Raw genomic sequence first — 6,441 nt, 5'->3', positions numbered from 1 at the left:
TGGCATTCCTCCCCCCAGACCTGGAGGATGGGTTCTTAAGCTGGAGTCCACTACCCCCTGTGTCAGGGGTGGGCAAACTTTTTGACTCGAGGGCCACAATGGGTCCTTAAACTGGACCGGAGGGCCGGAACAAAAGCATGGATGGAGTGTTTGTGTGAACTAATATAAATTCAAAGTAAACATCATTATGTAAAAGGTTACGGTCTTTTTTTTTTTAGTTTTATTCATTTCAATCCCACGGGCCGTAGTTTGCCCATGGCTGCCTGTGTTCTCTGAAACCCACACACAAAATCGCATGCACATCACGGAAATTGTTTTTGAGAGAAGGTTCATGTTTTTCATTAGATTCTCTAGGGGATTGGTTCCTGCTCCCCAGTATTGGCAATTGCTAGTTTAGGAAGCAAATCAATAAAGATCTGAGGATAGTCTGTAATTCCAAGTCCTTCCTTGGAATTCTGTAGGTAACCAAAAAGTTATGAGCTGTGTGTAACCCCTGCATGTGGAAGGAGCACTTTTGTACTGGTCTGGCTCAGCGGATAGAGAGTCGGCCTGCGGACTGAGGGGTCCCGGGTTTGATTCCGGTCAAGGGTATGTACCTTGGTTGCGGGCACATCCCCAGTGGGGAGTGTGTAGGAGGCAGCTGATCGATGTTTCTCTCTCATTGATGTTTCTAACTCTCCATCCCTCTCCCTTCCTCTCTGTAAAAAATCAAAATATATTTTAAAAAAAATAAATAAAAATCTCAATTGTTGAAAAAGAGTTACTTGTGAATAGAGGCGTATGAAATAGGAAAAACGTCATAGACCCTCAAAGTGTTGCTTAGCTAGGACAGCTATATAACTTTCCTTTTTAACTTAAAAAAAAAAGAAAAAAAGGTAGAAAGTCTTAAGTGGGTTGTATTTTTAAAAAATTATAGCCAGAAACAACCTGAAAAGTAATCTGGTCTAGTATCTCTGATATTGCCCTGGGACTGCTACTTCTGGGAGGTGGATATATATATATACACACTCTGTTGAAAAAAAGTTTCTTAGGCCAAGTAAGTTTGGGAAGGCTGCTCACGGTTTTCTACAGGAGTTTATATGTGCCTACCACAGTCATGGCCCAGAGAATGCATCCAGGAAATAAACTTCTTACTTTTTTTAATCCAAGCTTTATCACACTGGTTTGGTTATCACACCCCTGATTTCACTGGTGAAGGAACTGATAAGTAACTACAGTGGGCTATTTACTAGTCAGTGTCAGAGTTAAGAGTAAAATCCTGGACTTGTCCTTCCTCAGCCAGTGCCGTTTTCCTGACAGCCTCTTCCTCCTGAAACTGGCTCTGATCTACAAAAGCATGCTAGCCCTTTTTGTGGTATAACTGCAAATGTAAACCACCAATTTCCTTGAACAATAAAGGAAGAGCTATTGCTATTTTACATCCCCAGAAGTTAGAGACTCAGCAGCTGTCCACAAAGATAGGACACCCAGGCTGCAGTTTTCACAGGCTTGGCTCCGTCCTTGCCTTTTGACCATGGTGTCATGTTTTCTCAGCCCCACTGAGTTCTCTGGCTTCAGGTGGGTGAAGGTCATGTACATGTGTTAAGCTCTGGACTCTTGGTGATGCTGCCGGCTTGTGAAGTGTGGGAAGGTGGAGGCTACTTTGCCTTCCTCATTAGTGCTCTTCTGGTCATGAATGTGCAGGATGTGTGTATTGACAGATGCCAGTAACTACTTGAGTCATTAAAGAGGGACAAATGAGAATAAGATGATGGGGAGAGGTTGCTAAAGCACAAGGGGAGTGGGGCCTCAGCCGGTGGGCAGAGGGGCAGGGAGACTCACTTGGGGTGTTGGGAATGGGTGGCCTCTGGGCTCTAAGAAGCAGTGATGCAAACTGTTAGTCATTTTTGCATGAAGTAGAAGTTTCCAGGCTCACGGTGGCCTTCACATACTTGGCCGGCACATTGTGTCTGTAACAAAGATAAAGATGTAAGTCTGGGCCCTTCTGTCCAGCACTTCCTGACCTCACAGGGTGGTGTGTTGGCAGAAATGGGGCCCAATCTGAATAATATTGCTGTTGAATGGTTGTCTATTTAGGACACTTGAATCTGTAAGGTTTTTTTTCTCTGGAAATGGATGGATTTTGTTTAGAATTAACCATAATTCTGCTTCCTTCATTCCATCATTTCAAAAAACATTGCAATACAATGGAATTTCTAGAACTTGTGATTTGTTAATTTTTGCTGTCTGCCATGATTAGAGTCCAGTTTTTATGCCATTAACAGAAACTTGGTTGCCTTTGATCTGAATTGATTTTTTTTTTTAACTGAAGCATTAAAATACATAAATCGGTCTTGGCAATGTGGTGGTGGTAATTTTTGTTTCTTTGTCATGAATAATTCAATTTAATTGAGTGATAGGAAGGCCTTCAGGGTACAGAAGTAGGCAGGTGGCCTACAGCTGGTAAAATGTGCATATTTGTCTAGGCAGTATGCTTGGTGAAATCTTTGGGATAATGAATACATTTTGGAGACAAGTGTTGAAAATTTCAAGCAACAGTTTTATACTGTTAAATTATTGGAGAGAATCCCTCTCTCTGTTAGATTCAAGTTACTGAGGTTATTTAATGGAACTGAAAGAGAGTAACAGTTTTTAAAGTAATCTTGGGGTGAGCAGGGCCTGGCTCTCTCCCCTTCTTCCAAAAGCCCAAGCTCCCTCCACAGAGGATCCCCAAGGGGATGGGGACCTGGAGAGTAGGCTGTATCTTGAAGGGCTCTCCCTGGCTCCCCCATGTTGCTGGGCCTGAAACCCTGGCCCACTTTTAGTTCTCTCCTATCAGGAGCTTCCTAACCTCGCAGGTTGTGAGGATCAGATGGTAATGGCCATGAAGCCTTTGGGAGGCATGGATGCTGCACATGTGAAGTGGTGTGGCTGTGGAGCTTCCCAGGTTATTAAGTGATCATTACTTGATTTTATGAGTTGTTCATGTTATTACAAGTGATATGAGAGCACATCATCTATCCTTGTATAAATGAAGGAATTCTAACGTACCTGGTTCCTGGGCACCGTTTCTTCTGAACAGGCCATGTGAAGTTATATACAACTAATTTTTTTTCCCCATAAGAAAACTGAGAATAGATATCGGCCAAGAGAGTGTTAATTACATGTTTTCTGTTTCCAGATATATAGATCAAGGTCGAAACCCCCAACTCTACACCAAAGAGTGCCTGGAAAGAGCTCTGGCGAAAAATGAACAAGTTAAAGGGAAGATTGATACGATGAAGGTAAGGCTCCTGTAAACAGAAAACGTCAGGACATAAAGCCTTAAAAAGCAAATTTGGCTAATAGACTGTTGTGCTTTTCCATACTTGGTAAAACATCACCTATTTTATCACATTACACAATTGAGATTTCTGAATTGTATGCCAGGTAGTAAACAAAGTTAAGTATCAGTGATGCCTTCTGTTGGACTTTTTCCGGTAATTGTGGTTCTTTGGTTTGAAGGCGTCTGGAATCCTCATTCTGTTTTTCTTCGTGGGTGCTGGTCTCCAGCTTCAGACTCCAGACTCTTAAACCATATCCCCTGTCACAGAGTTCTCCACAGAGAACCTGCTCTGTTCCTTTGCTCTGATGAGGCATCTACAGCAGGAAATACGTTGTTTTTTCTTACTTAAATTCACTCAAATATGGTCCCAAGTTGGAGCCTGTGTGGTTTGTTTTTCCTCTAATTTGATGGTGCCATCTCTTTTCTGGTTTCCCGTTTCTGTTGGCCTCATGCAGTGAGCCCCCCGCCTCTCCATCCCCATTCCTGATTCTGGCCCAGCCGCATGGTTTCCGTTTCTGTTGTGACCTCTTAGGGTCAGACCGTGTGAGGAGCAAGCAGAGAGACGACACTCAGGATGACAGTGACAGGCGTCATGTGTGAGGTCGCAGGGCTTCCCAGTGTCCCCCCCCAGGGTATCTCTACTGATGATAGGCAGCGTGCCTGGAGGTGGCTTTGCTATGACTGTTAATGTGGCTTCTTTTATATTTTGTCAGCGTGGGACTGAGTTGCTGTTGAACTCAGTGTCACCCTTGGGGCATAGAACAACGTTAATCAGTAGTGAGTTGTGACTCTTCGGACTGCTGTGTGAGTGAGTTGCATTGTCAAGCCGAAATCTCCTCTATATGGACAGGGTGTGGTCCAGATGTGTTCTGCTCGGTCCCACCACGCTTCTGTGGGTGATGCAGAGGTTTCCTGTTGGTGGTACTGCACGGGGACTGTGCGATTTATCTTCAGTTTGCCTCTGTTGTCGCTTGGCCTCATTCTGTCTGAGACCCGTGAATGTCACTGTGCAGTTCCATGGCCTTCCTTTGCGCAGCGCGTGTTTATTATCCTGCTGGAGTGCAGTCTCCTTTGAGAGTATTCTTACTTGTGTATTACATCTTTGTTTATATCCATACAGCTTCTTCTTAGTGTAGCTTATAAGAAAGATTTTGAGGTGCTGATAGGTTCTTTGCTGCCTTTAAGACTGGTGTACAACGAATGTTAAGCCGATAAGGGTCAGGAAACCATTGCATTTGGTGTAGACAGGTTTCTAGGTGCTCTGAAAGCTTTGATTGAGCTATTTGCACACAGTGTGTATGATGTGGTTCAAGTCATTAATTGCTTAATTAAGTATTATTTGAAGATTCCTGTTACGTGTGCTGTGTGCAAAAATCATTTCAACCTGTGTGGCTGGCTCCCTATAGGTTGGCCTGCTTTCTTTTTGAAGCAGGAGGGAAGAAGTTGTATTTGAAAGGTGAATTTCTCTTTCAGGTAGTTCTTAATGTACCTGTAACATAGTTGCGAGTGTTTTTTGCAGCTGGTTCACCAAGTATTGCATCCGTGGGCATCCGTGGGCAATGAGCAGGCAGCACTGGAACATGGGTTTGCGTGAGGGCAAAGCAGATTCTGTTTGTTCAGAGGGCTTTAGGGGTGGGGGTAGTCTTTAACTTGGGTGATGGGTCACAAACAAAGCTGTTTTGACAGTGTACATTTTTCTTCTTAGAAATTTAAAAGCCTGTTGATTCAAGAGCTTTCTAAAGTCTTTCCAGAAGATATGGCTAAGTACCGAAGCATCCGAGGGGAGGACCATCCCCCGTCGTAACTTTCTCTTCCAACATCTAGTCCTGTGTGAATCACCATAACCTTCAGGCAGCTTGTGACTGAGCGGCCTCAGAGACAGGAGGCCTAGAGGACTTTGTAGAGCTGTGCTGCCAGCAGCCCCCTCTTTGCAGAGGGCTGGTGAGCGCACATTTTTGAGCGCAATGCATTTGATCCTGTATGGCAGAATTATCTTGGAAATATTAAATAACGGTAGGTAAAGTAAAGGGTTTAAAAATATTGCCTAAGACTTTTCTGTTTGTGTACTTCTCTTTTTCATTTTATTATGATGTCAAAGAAAGCTAAAACAAAGAAAAGGTTTAATATGAGAAATACTGGAATTGGTTTTGTATTTTATATTTTCAAGTATAATGCATAAAGAATGTGTTTAATGTGACTGTTTACGTGGATTTCAGTTAGACATAAGCATATAATAAAGTCTTTTAAGTACTTATATGACTTACTCCATGTAATTATTTTATAACATTTTTACAGTATAGTGCAGTGCATCTTGTAAACAGTTATTACTTCCCTAAAGTGTGAATATTATTCATAAAATTTGTTCTTCTGGAAGTGGATCATGGGATTTACTCTTGTTCAAGGTTTCCATGCTCATTTTCTAGTGCCCTTAAGCTCTGAAATAACGAGGTATTAGTTTCAAAGGCAAATGTTCATCTATGGGCAACATCAGTAATGTCCCTGGGTAGTTTATTATGTTATCAATTAAAAATTATGTGAATGGCTTGTTGAAGTATTGTAGTCAGTGACGACCCAGATGCTGACTACTGCTATTGTCACATGGTAACCCTGAATAACCAGATAGCCTGCTCTGTTGCCACTCACCTGGACAGAAGTAACCTTTCCGTCCAAGTGACAGGTACCATTGATCCAAGGAGTGACAGGGCATGCAATGCTTGATCCTTTAAAGACCCAGTGATGTTAGGGGGCAGCTGTCCTTTTTAAGAGATCCACAAACCCAAGAAGTTACAAAGGAAAAAATGAATACATTTGGCTATATAAATGTTAAAAAACACCCCAAACTAACACAGGGCAAAAACGTGAAGTTAAAAAAAAAAATAAACCTCAAAGACAAGAAGCTAAGGAAAAATGTGACTATGTATGACAAAGGGCTAAATATCGGTTGTATATAAAGCTCTTACACTAATAATAATAAGATAAACTTATGGAAGAATAGGCAGATGTTCATTGTTACATTATTTATAATAGGAAAAAAAGGAGAAGGAAAAGCAGTAAATTGAGTGTCCATAAACAGCTAGATTAAATTATGGTTTATCCATTTGATGGAGTACTACACAGTGATTAAAAGAATGAAAGAA

At 42.0% G+C, this 6,441-nt stretch overlaps 1 non-coding gene across 1 annotated transcript; it reads left to right on the top strand.

Moving 5' to 3' along the window:
• The first annotated feature begins 2,929 nt into the window (after positions 1–2,929).
• On the top strand, positions 2,930–5,852 carry LOC102772957. Its single transcript, XR_001513642.1, has 2 exons — positions 2,930–3,263; positions 5,010–5,852. It is a non-coding gene; the product is annotated as an uncharacterized LOC102772957 (transcript).
• The last annotated feature ends 589 nt before the right edge of the window (positions 5,853–6,441 follow it).

Source organism: Myotis davidii, unplaced genomic scaffold, assembly GCF_000327345.1.
Source record: "Myotis davidii unplaced genomic scaffold, ASM32734v1 scaffold135, whole genome shotgun sequence".
NCBI classification, from domain to species: Eukaryota; Metazoa; Chordata; class Mammalia; order Chiroptera; family Vespertilionidae; genus Myotis; species Myotis davidii.
The sequence above is the reverse complement of the archived record's forward strand: the minus strand, read 5'-3'. Positions and strand labels throughout refer to the sequence as shown.